The sequence below is a fragment of the Propithecus coquereli genome, unplaced genomic scaffold (assembly GCF_000956105.1).
Source record: "Propithecus coquereli isolate 6110/MARCELLA unplaced genomic scaffold, Pcoq_1.0 Scaffold5, whole genome shotgun sequence".
In the NCBI taxonomy this organism is placed as follows: Eukaryota; Metazoa; Chordata; class Mammalia; order Primates; family Indriidae; genus Propithecus; species Propithecus coquereli.
Window position 1 is genome coordinate 4557224 of NW_012150840.1, and position 17885 is coordinate 4575108.

A 17885-nucleotide genomic window follows, 5' to 3' on the forward strand; every position below is an offset into this window, starting at 1 on the left:
TTGGCACCAACTGGATTTGGAAGTGAGGGGGAAGAGAAAAAAGGAGGAAAAAAAGGAGGAAAAAATAAATCCAAAAATCAAGAAAAAGTGGGGGAAACAAAGAAATGCCCTCAGTTTTACTCATACTAAGCCTGAGGGACTGGTTGGGCTGGCCAAGGGCAAATGTGCAGCGAATATTTAGACGTGTCGTCTATAAACTCAGGGGGAAAGTATGGGGTTCTGTCATCAGACCACAGGAAGCAGGCAGTAGTTAAAAACTAAGAAAGTGGACGTGCCTACTGAAGGGGAATGACACAGAATGACAGCAAACAACAGGCCAAGAATAGAACCCTGGAACACCACTGTTTAAGGAATGGGCAGAGGAAGAAAAAACAAAAAACCATAATGGATACGAGGAAAAAAGAAATGGAAGAAAACCAGAGAAGTAGCCAAAAAGCAGCTAATATTAACTGATCATGAGTATTCTAGGTCACTGTAGCAGGCTCTTCACATGCATCGCTTCACTGAACCCTCCCAATAATTCTAAAAGGTAGTCTTTTTAATACAAATTTTTAGATGAGGGAACCAAGGCTTAGAGAGAAAGGTACTGTATGGTAGTTGAGAGAATGGCTGTACAGCCAGACTGCCAGGGATCAAGTCCTGGCTTTACCACCTATGTGTCTCGGTTTCCTACTCTTTAAACAGGGGATAGCAATATCAGCATTTTAGGGTTTTATAAGAAGTACATTAAATACCACATGTTAAGTGTTCAAAATGGTTCCTGACACAAAATAGCACTCAAACACAAGAATAAGAGAATTTCAAAGAAATGCAATATATAGTGTCAAACAATAACCTGCAAGAATAAACTAGTATTAGACATAATTTCTACTTCTTTTATATATAAATAAATGTGTGTATATGGACTAGATAATTCTAAGTTGAATTCATAATATGGATGTTCCCCCCAAAATGCTACCCTAAGCCACCAAGCAGAAAAAGATGCTTTAACATACTAATGGTTCTTTAAATTTCCATTATTAATCAGTGGTTGAAATAAAATTAAGCCACAGTAAGGCTTTCTGACACTGGACAGCTTATAATTATATCGACATAACTCTCATACAATAAGACAATATTTTATAAATATTGACAGCCAGTGACACTTTCTTTTATATTTTGATGTAGATTTACTATTTAATACTTCAAATTAGAATATCAAAAAGGAATATGTTGAAGTAGAATTCAAAAAAGTGGTAAAACCCTTAAATATTTATAGGTTGTATAATACTCATGTAAAGGTACAGCAAGACCAGCTCTTTAAACCACTATGGGAAGATCAGAATCTGGTAAGTTCTAAACTCATTTCCTCTCTTCTGAACACAGTAAATGACCCTGATACCACACACACACAAAAAAAAAGACATAATTCTTAAACTATGCTATAAGAGCCAGATATTAAGAGAAAAAAAGTTCACATTTATTTTATAGATTTGATATAATGAATAAAAAGGACTGAAAATAATGTACAGTCAATTGTAACTTTACTAAACATATGAATTAGACTTAAGCTATCAAACTGTTTTAATACTTGCCTTCCTCGCCCTTGGCATTACTTACTACTGCCATCTAGCAGCAAGTCCAAAAATTAAGAAAATTGCAAAAAAATCATTCAGGACATAACTCTAGTCTCCAAATAGAAAAATGCTTTAACATAATAATAACTTAAATTTCTGCTGTTAACCATAACTGAGATTGAACTGAATTTTCCTTAGAAGTTCCGTCTTCCCCTGGCAACATAAATTATTACCTCCATATGAACTCCTAGATTTTACCCTCAAACCCGATCTCTCCCCAAAATTCCAATCCCGTATTTCTAATGTCTACCTAGACCCATACACCTGGATGTGCTGCCAGAACTCCAAATTAAATATGTAACCAAGATGTAACTCACATAGCTGTATTCTCTATCCTTGTTAACTGCACAATCTTTTCAATCATGCAGACTCAAAATCTCAGAATCATTGATTAAAATGGAAGCAAAGGATAAGAGTCAACTAGCTTACAAATCCTGCCTTGTAAATCACCCTTCACATCCATTTCCTGGCTGTTTGCCCTGCCATTATTCTCCATTAGTTTCTCGTGACCCCTCCTCTGCAACTGCAATAATCTCTTGTGTCTGACACAAAGTAAGACAGGATCACTTCATTTAACATCTAACTGGTTCCTGGACAAAGATGGCAAGAATAGGACAAATTCTTACTTCCCACAGGAGGAGTTTCATATAAAAGAGCTTTGTTCTTAGAAACTAACTTCATGTCATCAAAAATACTGAAACCATTAACTGGGAAATAAAAGCAAATACAGTTAACCCTTTAACAACAAGGGTTTGAACTTTGAGGGTTCACTTATACTTGGATTTCAAACTCGGATTGAGAAACCTGCATATGCAGAGGGCTGACTGCGGGATTTGAGTATGCCCAGATTTTGGTATGTGGGAGGACAATCTCCTCCCAACCCCGTATATACCTAGGGACCACTGTATATGATTTCACAAACATTTCTTAAGTACATAAAAGTAAATATTTAATTTTTATAAAGTATCATAATACATTCTTTTGTTGTTTCTGCATAGGCTACAGATATTGAGTGAAAGCTTGAACATGTGAATTACTTGCTGTATTTTATAGACACATCAATATTTTAATAGGTAAAATGTGTTAGTTTAGCCAGTAAAATATTTTTCCCATAACACAATTACAAAAAGGGTTACTATTATACTTTTTCCAGGAATCCTACATCCTTAAGTTATCTGGATCCTACCCATACTTCAAGATCTAGCTCAAATTCTGCTAGTACTATAACATCTTAACCTAGCATAGTGAGTTTCTATGTCCTCGGAATGCCAAAATATTGTGTTGAATATTGATATACTAAATTTATTGAAATGTTATTTATCCCTACATTTTACACATTTACATTTGTTTCTCCCAACTGTAGAGCATAAACTTCTTAAGGACAGGGAGCATGTTTTCCAATTCTTTAATATCGATCCTCTACCAGCCTGAGGCTAACTCAACAGACTGTCCACGAAATCCTACTTCTGGTAAGAGGAATATGGAAATAAAAACACACACAAAATACACTAAAAAGAGGAAGACAAGGAGGCAAAGATAAGGAACTACACATACATGTAAAACAACGACAGTTTAAACAGGAAAAGACTCACAAAAACAATCTTTAAGCCTCAGAGACAGCTACCGCCCCCAACCCCCCTTTTTTTTGGAGAAAGCAAGGCTGCTCTTACATAAGAAATAAACTGAATAGTAACAATATTGCTAGAACATCCACAATCACAGCTTTAAGAAGATTACTTCATCCCAACCTCCTAAAGTCTCAGACAACCCAATGAAGGCATAATTGAGGAAGCTAAGGAAAGGGTTAGGATTTGGAAAGATCACCTTATAGTCTTACACAGTACCCTATATGCAGAATGCATTCAATAAACACTTGATGGTATGTAATTAAATAGCTAGTCCTAGAAAGCCAAATTCTAGAATTAATATGTTCAAAATGTTACTTTTCTTTCACAAAATACTTTATATAGGATCAAACTATCTCAAATTTCCAGAATGCAGTTAAGTATTATACTATGTGCTTTGATAGGATATAAACATGATTTTGATGCAAAAAATACATCCATTATTTTAACCATTCGAGATTTTTAAAAATTAACCCCATGATTCATAAATTGCATTCTCCTATTTTTAGAATAGCTCAGAGGATTTGTATGATTCTCAAACTCCTTTCTTAGTTCCTAAGAAAACCCTTAATTTGATTTTATAATCTCAGGGAGAAACAGGGAGAAAGTTTAAACAGAATGGAACAGCTTCCTAAAAGTAATTCAGTGATACATTAAATATGAGTTAATGACAGGCTAATGCAACCACAGGAGAATAAAAAAAGATCCACCAATGTGAAAAATTTAGCTTTAATACCTATTCTCCTGTCTGTCTTCCTTTTTTGAGAATAGATTGCTGTCACCCATGCTACCAACTTTCAGTCTGAGTAATGCAGGGCTGGAGGATCCATGAAGAAAGGAAAGGGCTCTGACATAATCAGAACCAAGATAAAGATATTCTGACAGAAGTCAAGAACTGGAAACACATTGGGAAATGAAGGGATCATCTCTAGATGGACCTAGTCAGTATGAGGGAGTTGAAGAGGTGTGACTGCAGAAAAAGAGGGAGTATTTTAACGGTAAAAGATCTGTAATGGTCTGGTGACAGGTGCACTAAAAGCCCCAACTTCAGCATTATACAGTTCATCCATGTAACAAGAACACTTGTACTCTCCTAATATTTTGAAATAAAAATTATAAAAACAAAACGACAACTAAAATAAGATCTTCACTGGACATGTGAAGCCTTACTTTTTGGGGGGTTGTGACTTTCAGTAAATCACAGATCCTATCTGAACCTTGATCTCCTCACATTACCACTTGTTCTATTTGCTGGTTCTTTTTGCATTGCATCCATGACATAACAGTAACTAACATGTATTAAGTTCTTGCTATATGCCAGGCACTGTTCTAAATACGTGCGGTATATATAACAGTATATATGCATTATATGTAACAGTATATATGCAGTAGATGTAACAGTATATATGCATTATATCTCATTTAGCCTTCCAGACAATCCTATAAAATAGGTACACTTCCTATATTTTATAATTAGGAAAGCATGGCTTAGAAAGGATTGGTAATTTGCCAAATATTACTCAGCTCACAGAGGCAGAGCAAGGATTGGAACTCAAATCTGATTCCAGAACCCACACTCTTAAATACTTTCTTACACTTCTGTCAAATGATATAAAGCAGTGGTCCCTAATCTTTTTAGCACAGGGACAGACCAGTTTCATGGAAGACAATTTTTCCACAGACCGGGTTGGGGGGGTGGGTATGTTTTTGGGATGACTCAAGCACCTTACATTTATTGTGCATTTTATTTCTATTATTATTACATTGTAATATATAATGAAATAATTATACAACTCACCCTAAGGCAGAACGAGTGGGAAGCCTGAGCTTGTTTTCCTGCAACTAGACGGTCCATCTGGGGGTGCAGGGAGACAGTGACACAGGAAGTGTGTTGCTTATGTCCACTCTTCTCCGTAATCTTGTTTAGGTTGCTGTCACTGCAGAAAACCCTGTTTCACAAAGACAGGATGTTGGAAATGGAAGTAGGCTTTTCGGTACTTTTGTGGCAATCTCAGGATATTCCGCCTTGACTTTAATCCAGAATATATGGAGATTTGAAATTGTCTCAAACATACTTTTAAGGCCACCCACCGTCATTTGTGATTTCAAGCAGTTAATCCTCTTCTAGCATGCACAAAGTTGATTCACCTGGCTTATTCACAAATGGGTCATGGATCCATTCCTTCCCAGTTCGGGGGTCTTTTGTGGTTGGGAAGTAAACACAGTTGTCATTCTCCCCTGAAGTGACAGATTTGAGTTCATTGAGCAGGTTGAATATGTCACACAAGTAAGCAAATTTTGCGACCCATTCTGTGTCACTGAAATGTGCTGCCAGTCATTACTGTTTTTCTAAAAGAAATCTCTGGAGCAGCTCTTGTAACTCAAAAACTCTGGCCAGTGATCTACCTTTAGAAAGCCATCTCACTTCTGTCTATAAGAAAAGATGTGTGTGCTCTGTGTCCATCTCCTCACAGAGCTGCATAAACAGACGTGAGTTAAGGGCATATACTTTAATGTGGTTGATAATTTTAATCACATCCTGCAAAACATTGTTTAGTTCAAGTGACATTTTTCGGCTAGCCAGCATTTCTCCATGGATGACACAGTGTGTAGACTCACATTCAAAAACAACTTCCTTGACCTCAGTAGTGAAACCAGAAAGCTGCCCAGTCATGGCAGCAGCTCTGTCCATGCATATACCGACACAAAATGACCAATTCGGTTTTCCTGATACATAATCATTCAAACACTTGAATAGTTCCGCAGCTGTAATGTTGGTTGGCAACAAAAGTGCACATAATTGGCCAGGTGCGGTGGCTCACGTCTGTAATCCAAGCACTCTGGGAGGCCGAGGCAGGAGGATTGCTTGAGGTCAGGAATTGGAGACCAGCCTGAGCAAGAGCAAGACCCTGTCTCTACTAAAAATAGAAAAATTAGCCGGGCATGGTGGCATGGGCCTATAATCCCAGCTACTCAGGAGGCTGAGGCAGGAGAATCACTTGAGCCCGGGAGTCTGAGGTTGCTGTGAGCTAGGCTAATGCCAGGGCACTCTAGCCCAGGTGACAGAATGAGACTCTGTATCAAAGAAAAAAAAAAAAGAAAAGTGCACATATCCTCATGCGAATCCTCCCAAAAACTACATCACACAAAAACAAGCATTGTTGCCTTGTTGTCAACATCAGTAGACTTGTCAACCTAGATTGCATACCACAGTGACTCTTAATCCTCTCTAACAATTGTACCTCAATATCCTCTGCTGTTTCATCAGTTCGTCTAGTTATGGTGCTAGCCAAAAGAGGAACACATGCCACCTTTTGAATTGCAGCCTCTCCTAAAAGTTCATGGCAAATGTCCTTAGCAGCAGGCAGGATCAACTCTTCAGCAAAAGTAAACGGCTTCTTAGCTTTAGCAATGCAGTTAGCCACTAAGAATGATGCTCTCAGTACAGACACATTTGATGACGTGGTGGCCTTCAATAATTGCTTCTGTTCTTCGTGTTCACGTTTTTTTCTTTTGAAAAACCCCAAAGGCTTGTCTTTTAGTGCAGAATACTTGGTCTCCATGTGGCAAAGCAGTTTTGAAGGTTTCATGGCTTTGCTGGATAGCCCACTGCCACATACTATACAAAGCAAGCTTAGAGAATGTGAATCACCTGTTGCAATGAATCCATAATTTGAGGACTCTTGGAATTTTTTTTTAAATGCAGCTTTCATTTTGTTGGCAGTCTTAGAGTCTTCTGCTGTCTCATCATTGGGTCTTTCCCCCTTTTCAAAGAAGCTCTCTAGCAATGTTTGTTTTTTATTCATTTCTGCTAGGATTAGCTTGTGGGCTTACCAAAACTGTGACTGAGACAAGTGCACCATGGATAGAAGTGGTAAATAAAATAATGCAGACCACGCACACACGGACTAAAATAAATGTCAGATTCTGACGTAAAGCCTGCCACCAGATGCAGCTGTACAATTGAAGTAAGATGCTCACTTGCCACTATAAAGCCTGCCATCAGATGCAGCTTAATTGTCACTTGCCACTCACTGTTGGATTTCCATATGGGTCTTGCAAGCAATTGATTTATTATGGTCTCTGTACAATCAAACCTCTCTGCTAATGATAATCTATATTTGCAGCCCTCCCCAGTGGGCTCTACCTCAGATCATCAGCTATTAGATTCTCATAAGAAGAATGCAACCTAGATCCCTCACACATGCAGCTTACAGTGGGGTTTGCACTCCTATGAGAATCTGATGCTGCCGCAGATCTGACAGGAGGCGGAGCTCAGGTGGTGATGTGAGCAATGGGGAGCAGCTGTAGGTACAGGTGAAGCTTTGCTCACTTGCCTGCTGATGACCTCCTGCTGTGCAGCCCAGTTCCTAACAGGTCTCAGGCTGGTACTGGTCCATGGCCAAGGGTTGGGGACCACAGATATAAAGGACATATTTTACAAAGCATTTCACAATAGTCATTCAAATGCAATGTGTTCTCAGAATTCTTATTTGTACTAACTGAAATAAATCATAATTCAAACCAAGCAACATACAATTAAAATATTTAAAGCATATACATGTGGAAATACTTAAAACTAATAAACATTTTTCTTAAGATGATGGAAATATCATGGATATGAAATCCAGTGCAAACTGTGGCTGCCGGGGGCAAACACACAAGTTTCCAAGTATTTACAAGCTTAAAGAAAGAGTACCAGCTGGTCCGAAGGTAGTGAGTTATCTCACTTGATTGTTCACAGTCAGTTACAGATTGAACTCCTTGTTCTACTGCTTTCCCCCCTCCTCACTACTGCACTTGACTAGTCTTACAAAAAAAAAAAGTAAAAAAAAAAAGAGTATCAGTTTTAAGACATAATAAATTAAAAATATCAGCCATCCTCTGAAGCTTTCTCTCTTTGCTATTATTTCCCATTAACACTTGATAAATTATTGTGAATAAAATCAACAAGAAAAAAATTATTTAACAATTTGTCAGGCACCGTTTTAAGCACTTCAAATATTCACTTATTGAATTTTCCTAACATTCTATGAAGTACTTACTATTATCCAATTTCACAAATTGGGAAACTAAAGCACAGAGTAGTCACAAATAAATAGCCCAAGATCACACAGCTAATAACTGAGGCCAGAATACAACCCAGGCAGTTTCTTTGCTCTTAACCACTAGCTTTGCTGCAATTCAAGGCTATTCTTTTCTAAAAGCCAATAAAATAATAACGATCAGGATATCCACAAAGAGAATGGAACCATCACTTAGTGAATATATACAGCCCAACACTAAAAAACACAGAAAAGAAGTATCTTAACTGACATCATAGATTAATCTAAATTATCAAGAAAATACTTTAAACTATAGTGGTACACCAAGCTTATCACTCCTTGGAGAGGTCTCTCTTAATTTTCTTATGAACTTGCAGAGTTAGCAAGGCAAAATGAAATATGAGGGCACACCAAAAAGACTCGATGGAATTTTTATCATTTTTTGGTTGTCAACTTACAAAGAAGCAAAACTGTGCTAGAGCTTTTTAAAAAAAAAAAAAATCACATGAACCAGTGGAGTTCACAACAGAATTAATGCTAAATTTGAACCCTTTCTAAGGTACAGTAAATAATATAACCCTATAACCTCATATTTTATGAAAGAATTTCACATTTTACAAAGGACTACAGTATTTATCACTTTGTCTGATTCTCACAACTCTGTGAGTTAAGTAGGATTAGTACTATTATTCTTATTTTACAAATGAGTAAACTAAAGCTCAGAAAAGTTATATATTTTACATGGTCTAGATAGATCTTGTGACCCCAAGTGATTCTTCTATCACACCATTCTGCCAACAATTTTATGCTTTACACTTGTTATTACATAAAGATTAATGTTTAGCCAAAAAACTTGGAAAATACAACAGAACATAAATGAGTATTTTGTTCTTTAAAATGTTAACAGAGTTTTACTAATTATCACTAGCTACACAATTTATCTAGCTAGAATAATTAATCAGTTGGCCATGCCAAAATGAACTTGGAATCCAAGAAAAATCTGCATTTAAAGCTAAGGGAATCCAATTTTAAATGCTTAAATGTGAAATAATGTGGCCCTATAACAATACTATTTCTCAGGAGTTTAAAAAAAAATCACTTCTAACTATCATTCATCTCAGTCACTGACACTTATTCTAAACAAAGTAAGACAATTAACTATATCAAGAAACAGAAAGGGTTGGTGAACCAAATGTGACCATTTAACAAATAAGTGAAATAGTTTAGGTTTGGATTACTGGGGAGAATTTCTTTTGAAAAGCCATATAATTAATCAAGAAAATCCCCAATAAACTGTACTTAAAAGTGTACAAAAATAAAAACTTTGTGGTTTATAAATTGCATACTATATCCTCACATCTCAAAGCTAGATGGCAGACCACTCACCTTGAGCTTGCAAAGGAGTTGGCCCAAAACTAGGTTAAAAAAAAATTATGTCTTCAGAAAAAGTTTATGGGAATATTGTGGAACTTTTTTTGTCCTCACTGTACTATGCATGAGAGTGACTTGATCTGGTCCCCTGTAAATTGTTTATACAGGGTCCATGCTGGAAGTGTAAGAGATTGCAGCTGGCTACCTATACAAACAGAACAAGGAGAAATGGCTGCATTGCATTGTTATTGCCCAGTACAGACTTTATCAGTGCAAAGAATGTGAGGCTTTTTTCTGTGGACTTGACTAACAGTACAGGTCTGGAGCCAGCTTAAAAAGAACTTTATCCAATAGAACTGTCTACAGAGACCCTTGGATGACAATGGAGTTTATAGGGTGAAGAAAACTAACAGTTGAAAACTAAGAGCTGCAAGCAAGTTGTAAGCAGCTGGCTAGAGGTTCTACCCATTACAGCAGAGACTAACACATCAGCTGATCACCAGCTAGGCACACAACTAAACTAGTCAGGTGTGGCTATGTGACACACTTCTAGCCAATGGAAGGTGAGAAAAAGTAATGCGGATCACTTCCAGGTGGAGTCCACAGAAACTTCTCATATGTCTTTCTCCTTGCTTTCCCATTCCTACTCCATGAAAAAGGAGAGATATTTACTGGTTATTATACATTGAATGCCTAATCGGAACTGGATTTTTTTCATATATTATCTTACTCCAATCTATCTATACTGAATGGTAACAAACTCAACTCAATCAGATCCTAACTCCTAAAAATTATGAATTCCATAGAGTGCAACAGGTGGCTGTCTTCTTCTGAAGATACGACAAAAATCTGAAGTCATGGGAGGTACTGTATTCTTGTGGGGGTAAGTGGAGGGGATCAGAGGAGTTCTTGCATCCTCAATGGCGAGGGGCCATCAATCCAGTTCTCCATGAAGCCTACCGCATATTCTAAGTTAGGAGCAAGAGGACCCAGAGTCTGTCTTTAGTTGGTTAAATGGTTTCCTTATAATGGAATTCCCATCACCTGAGGTTATGCTTCTTAAAATGGGCGATGCAAACCTATGACTACAGTAAACTTGAAATTATCAGAAGCTACAGAATAAACAGCAGTCTCTCTTCCTAGAAGAGCAATGTTTTGATGTGATGAATAATTCAAAACAGCATCAACAATGAACATATTATAAAACTGAATGCAAAAGTCACATGAATTTTTAAGGTTGAAGATTACAATTCAAAGAAATCTCACTAAAGTGTTAATTCAGGCTTTGTGTCCAGATATCACAAGAATATTCATGTACCTGTTGTTAAAAAGCTATTGCAATGAAAAAGTTGGAGAAGCACCAACCTGTGCTAACTTAGGTTCTTTTCATAGTAATCTGAAAGTCTAACTCACCAGTCATTTAACACATTAACTGCCATGTGAGTTGTATTTAACTCATGCTAGTTTTGAGCCCAGGGCCTCATGAAGCATTGGTAACTCACATGTCTCTTTACCTTGAGCTGTGTGAAGTATTTTTCAAGTTGCATATAACTCAGCCACAGAAAACAATAAAAAATAACAAATTTTTCATTAAATTAGAATTGTTTTGTTTTCAAAGTTTTTATTCTATTTTCGTAATAAACACCATGGCCTCGAGGAAAAAAAATTTTTTTTCTAGTGTGGTAGTCAATGTGTTAATGTGAATGTTTTCTTTTATAGCCCCTATGAGACTTTAAACTGCACCAGGATAGGACGTTTTACTCTTACGTATATCCTTTGTGGTAGGGCCAAATAATAGCCCCCCAAGAAACCTAGATCCTAATTCCTGGAACCCATGAATGTTTCATTATATGACAAAAGGGACTTTACAAATGTAATGAAAGATCATGAGATGGAGAGATTATCCTGGATTATATGGGTGGGCCCTACATGTAACATCAAGTGACCTCAAGTCAGAGGGAGAGTTGACTACAGAAGAAATATGATGGAAACAGAGATTGGAGTGATGTGCTTTGCATAAAGGAGCCACAAACAAAGGAATACAGGTGGCCGCTAGATGCTGAAAAAGGAAAGAAAAGTGGATCTTCCTCTGAAAGCTTCCAGAAGTAATCAGGCCTTAAACACCTTGTCTTTTGCCCAGTGAAAATGATTTCATACTTCTGACCTCCTGAACTAAAAGAGAGTGTGTGTTGTTTTAAGTTACTAAGTTTGTGGTAATTTGTTACAGGACACATATGAAATTAATACACCCTTTCAATAGTTTAGCAGTAATTTGGACTTACCTGCCCTAAAATATCAAATTGAATTACCATGAAGACCATTCCAGTTCATAAACATAAAAATGCTCTTATTTTTGCTAATTAAAAAAAATCTCAAATATGTATAAATCATTGAAAATGTAGTTCTTTAGAAGTTGCAGGAAAAATAGTCATGATTTTCAGTTAAAATAAGATACAACTCAAACACTGCATGGATCATGATACACTGTGAGAGAAAAGAACTCAGAAAAGCAGTTACGTGGGTGATTTACTTTTCATTTATGCTACTTACACCAGTCTAAGGTAAGGGTACAAACCAGACAAGTAACACTTCTACACTGACAGGGAATACTGTCCTGAACCGTGGGCAAGCAGTCCACGTAGGCTTATGAGATATCTCACACTTACTGGTACTTGGCTGCATGCTAACCTGCGCAGTACGTTCAAATGAGAGTCTAGACTCCACAGGGAAGAATTTGAAAAGCAGAAACACTCATATGTAGTTTACATCAGTTACTTATAGTCAATATCCACATCATTTGATCCTCACAACTCCAAGAAGTGGTCAAGTTTGGTACTGATTTCAATTCTGCGGTTGAAGAAGCTGAGGCTGACTTGCCCCGTCAAAGGCTAATAACTGGCTCTTACTTCAGTATGTTTCTACTAGATCATTTTACCTTGAAAATGACAATCAATTAATTCATTCCCAGGTATGTTTTACTGACGTTTTGGGGTTTTTTTGTGGAGACGGGCCTCCCAACGTGCTGGGATTACAGGCATGAGCCACCGTGCCTGGCCTGTATTGACTTTTAAAATAATTTCAAGTTAAAAAAGAAAACAGGGGCAACATTTTACAATATCACCTTTTAATTTTACGTCCATGGAAGCCGAATGCTACAATTTGTCAGAGACAAGATGAAGAGATCACACCGACGAATAATCTAATGCCTAAGTCTGTTTCGTCCGTGAAAAGAAAACAGTACCTACCTCTTTGGACTGCTGAGTGGATTAAATGATATCACACAAGTAAAGTATTTAACATAGTAGCTGGTATTATAGCACATACTACGTTAAGTGACGTCTCTTCCCAAGTGAAAATCTGCTTTCTAGCCTCGAAAAATACTGAACCCAGGAAATGGCGTGGGGAAAGAATGAGGGGCAAGGGAAGAGCAGGGGGGAAACATGTCCTTGCTACCCTTCCTTGAAAATTTACGAAGGAGATTTACCCTTTACTGAAAAACGGGCCATATAAACTGCTGGGGCGGTGTCGGCAGCCCTAGCCTGACCTGCGGAAGGGTCTCTGGGCAGGGACAGAACAGGTTTGACCCACGTGCTCCCTCCTCCCAGCACCTCCCATTTCCCTCGGCGCTCCCCGCGCTAGATGTTCAGCGACTTTAGCTTTTTAGATTCAACCAACACTGCCGCCGCGCATTGAGAGAGCTGCCCATCCCGGGGATCTTGCCCAGTTCGGCCCTGCAGAAAGTACCTCAGCAGTCAGCCCCCGACTGGCACCGGAGAAAACGCAAACGCCGCCGCAGTTTAGAGCAAATGACCGGAACTCCGCCCGCTACCTCTCTGATTGGGTAAATATGCACAGGAAAATGAAGAGGATTGGTCAGCAGCAGAGAGGCGGGCCATAGCCCCAGGAAGCGCAAGAGGCGAGGGGTGGAGGGGCGAGGAATTTGCCAGGAGCCGCGCTCTCTCCCCAGCTCCCGATTAGACGAGAGCAGGACGACTGCGCCTGCGTAGACCCAGTTTACGAAAGCGCCGCACACAAGGTCCCCGTACGTTACGCGAACGGAAGTTTCAGCGATCCCATTGGTTGTGGTGAAGTCGTCTCTATGCGTGGCCAATGACGAGCAGGAATAAGGCGGATTCCGCTTTTTGTCCGGCGGAGTGGACTTTTTCGCGGGTACTGGGCAGCCTGGGATGCTTTCAGCGTTTAGCTTCTACCGAGCCAAACTTGGGTAGAGAATTGTTATGGTGACTAGGAGAGTTCTACTGAGGGTGAGGCATAATTTAGTAGTTAGAATCAGGCCCTGAAACAACCACATATGCTCAGAAAGCCCAAATAATACCTCAGTGTTCGAACGCAAAGGAACCTGCCCTTCAGACCGTCGTTGGTGTTGCTGAACGTGGCGTAGAAGTTCTCTGGCTCTGCCAGTGGTGAAAAGTTATCAATTTGAGGGTAGCTCCGCCTCGGCCTCAGGATCTCTGGGATTTGTAGTCCCGGACGCTCAAGTCCCACAACTTTAAATGTGGTTGTCACTGTACTTCTTCCGTGTATATATAAAAAATATGTTTAATAACACCCACTGACATTTATTGTTGTTCTGATGTGTTCCGTTGGGCTTTTTTTCCTTTGGTTTATCAGCACCATTAAAGGCAAAGGACGCTTAGGAAAAATGGAAAGATTTCATGTATGTTCGTAAAAGATAAATGTTAGCGTTTCCAACAAACATTTCACTTCTGTGCCTGGCACTCTGCTACATATTCGTGCTCACCGCACTGAGTGGATAAAATTCTCTTTGTAAAATTTTTGCCATTACAACAAACGACCTTTTTTTTCCATGTTAATGTCCACTCCAAAATATTTGAACAGTACCCTAAATTTAACAATTATGTATACTATGATGGCATGGGTAGCAGCTGCTTACATAAATCAAGTGTTGAGATGACAGGAAGCAGAACTGGCTGCTGTCTTGACTGGAAAATAGTGCTACAGTTAAGCATTACCAACACAGGAAGAACATACATTGTATGTTATTAAAGATTGTATTATGGTGTCTATTTTCAGCCTTTATTATAACAGTTTAGGGCATGGTTTCCCTGCCTTTATTGAATCATGAACTCCTTTCACTTCTGTGACATCATTAGGAATATTTCATCACTTTTGTGTCTAGCAAAAGTAAAAATCAATTTATAATACCAAAAACTTTTCCTGAGTAGACTTTTCTCTTTTAACAAATTTTGATTTTTTTTCCTACTTAACATGTCATACAAACTGTTTCCCTTGTATAAGAAAAAACATGATTTGGGGTATATATAATAGTTCTACATTTCTAGATTAAAAATAAAGTACACTTTACAGGATTAAAACAAAGAAAAAACTGCTTTCATGACTGATAGTTGGAATTGTTGCATTTTTGTTTTAAAAATATTATTTTTGTAATTTTTGTGTCTTATTTCTAAATGATGAGAAAAAGTTTCAGGTTGTTGTTTGTAAATGAAACATTGCAGATCTAACTCTTTTTTATTCCCACTAAATAAAGAGCCAAATTGGGTGTAATCATCGCTGTAGTTCTCCTTTTAATATTCTACATGAAGTACTAAGTGAAATGTTTAGATATAGTGAAGATCACCCTGATGGCTGGGCGCGGTGGCTCACGCCTGTAATCCTAGCACTCTGGGAAGCTGAGGCGGGAGGATGGCTTGAGTTCAGGAGTTCAAGACCACCCTGAGCAAGAGCTAGACCCCCGTCTCTACTAAAAATAGAAAAAATTATCCAGGCATGGTGGCGCGTGCTCCAGCTACTCAGGAGGCTGAGGCAGGAGGTCACTTGAGCCCAGGAGTTTGAGGTTGCTGTGAGCTAGGCTGACGCCACTGCACTCTAGCCTGGGCAACACAACGACACTCTGTCTCAAAAAAAAAAAAAAAAAGGCTATTACTGTGGACTAGTCCAAGTGCAGTGGTATTTACAACTAATTGATCACAACCAGTTACAGATTCCTTTGTTCCATCTCCACTCCCACTGCTTCACTTGACCAGCCTTAAAAAAAAATAAAGAACAAAAGACTACTACTGTGGTTAGCAGTGTTTAGATGAGTGGTAAACTAACTGACTACCTTATGGGCACATTTGGCTGATGTACATTAACTGTAACTCTAAGTGCTCACTCAGCAGACTTTTGGAAGATCCCCAAAATGTTCCATTTTAAAAAGAAAAAACTTAAATAATTATTTTGTTTGTTGAAAATTTAAAAATAGAATTTGAAACAGACACCATTACTGCCTTTAACAGTATGAACCCCTGCATCATCTTTGTACTCCATCTGTTGAAAAATAGTTTAAGGAGTGACCTCAAAGTGAAATAAATGAAAGATGACTCTTGAGATACAGGAAGAGAATATTAGAACTCCTATTTGTATTTACTTCTTTTTTTTTTTTTTGAGACAGAGTCTCACTCTGTTGCCCTGGCTAGAGTGGGTGCTGTGGTGTCAGCCTAGCTCACAGCAACCTCACACTCCTGGCCTCAAGCGATCCTCCTGCCTCAGCCTCCCGAGTAGCTGGGACTACGGGCATGCGCCACCATGCCCGGCTAATTTTTTCCATATATTTTTAGTTGTCCAGATAATTTCTTTCTATTTTTTTTAGTAGAGATGGGGTCTCGCTCTTGCTCAGGCTGGTCTCGAACTCCTGAGCTCAAACAATCCACCAACCTCAGCCTCCCAGAGTGCTAGGAGTACTGTATTTACTTTTTAATCTCAACATTTTCTTCCATGTCTATTTTTTAAAATTTTGTATAAACAGTATAAACTTTTTGATATATATGTAAAGTATAATAATATAATATATATGTATTGGAGTAAATGGTAAAAATTTCTTTCTATTGAGAAGTATAAAATAAAAATAATTAATAAATCTGGAAGTTAGTGATTTAGGATATGACAACTGCAGTTTAAAATAAAAATCTCAGTCAGGTGTGGTGGCTCATGCCTGTAATCCCAGTGCTTTGAGAATCCCAGTGCAGGAGAATCTTTTGATGCCAGGAGTTTGAAACCAGCCTGGGCAACATAGTAAGACACTGCCTCTACCAAAAAAATACATATTGTGGTGGGGATACCTGTAGTCCCAGCTACTTAGGAGGCTGAAATGAGAGGATCGCTTGAGGCCAAGAGTTTGAGTGAGCTATGAGTGTGCCATGCACTCCAGCCTGAGGGATGGAGCGAGGCCCCATCTCATAAATAAATAAATAAATAAATAATCAATCAATCAATCTCGGCAATTGAAGTCAAAGGAGAAAACAGAAATGTTTTTATAAGCATCTGGTAAGAAGGAAAACTAAAAGAACTGAGTTTTTATGTCCAAAATAGAAAAAAAAAAAGGCTGAATACTCTTATTTTTTTTATTAAGCCCCCCCTTATTCTGTCTCCTGAGTGCTATTCTCAAATTTAAGTTATCACTGAAGAGCTACTGAAAAAGAAAAAAAAAAAAAACCCTTTTATCTGAGAAATGCAAGCCCCTTTCAATTATCAGGCCCCAGAGAGGCATTTATTAATAAAATGTAACATCAGTCACATCTCACTCCCCCTTGAACTAAATAATTACCTCTTTGAAGCCACTTGCTATGCAAGTTCTAGACTAACACACACCAAGCAGCCATAAAAGGCCATATACCCTGTAGTTCAACAGTGTACGGCCAATGACTAACCAATGTTGTATCTGTAAACCAATGAGAATTCCTGCCAAACAACTTTTGTAATCACCCCCTCTCCTGATTTGTTCTTTTTACCTTAAAAACTTGGGCCTCTCTTTTGTTCTCTGGAGCATTCCGAAAGGCAATTTGGAAGTGTCCCAGGCTGTAGTCCTCAGCTGTGGACCAAATAAACTCTGTATTAATTTTGCCTCAGATTCTTCCTTTAAGGTCAACACTACCAAGAAGAAAGTTTTAAGAAATAGTTTTAAATTGCAGTATGGGGCTGGGTGGGGTTGCTCACACCTCTAATCCCAGCACTTTGGAAAACTGAGGCTGGAGTATCACTTAAGGCCAGGAGTTTGAGACCAGCCTGGGCAACATAGCCAGACTCCCTCTCTACAAAAAAAATATAAAATAAGCCGGGTGTTCTGGTGCATGCCTGTATTCCTAGCTGCTTGGGAGGCTGAGTCTAGAGACTCGCTTGAGCCCAGGAGTTCAAGGTTACAGTGAGCTATGATCAGGCCACTGCACTCCAGCCTGGGTGACAGAGCAAGA

The 17885-nt window shown here is 38.5% G+C and overlaps 1 protein-coding gene across 1 annotated transcript in view; it reads right to left on the reverse strand.

The window, feature by feature from the left end:
* WDR89 (WD repeat domain 89) overlaps positions 1–13447 on the reverse strand; it is a 31920-nt gene extending 18473 nt beyond the window's left edge. Inside the window, exon 1 of the mRNA XM_012656131.1 lies at positions 13402–13447. The gene's annotated coding sequence lies outside the window, so the exon portion shown is untranslated. The remainder of the gene's footprint in view (positions 1–13401) is intronic.
* Positions 13448–17885: the final 4438 nt, after the last annotated feature.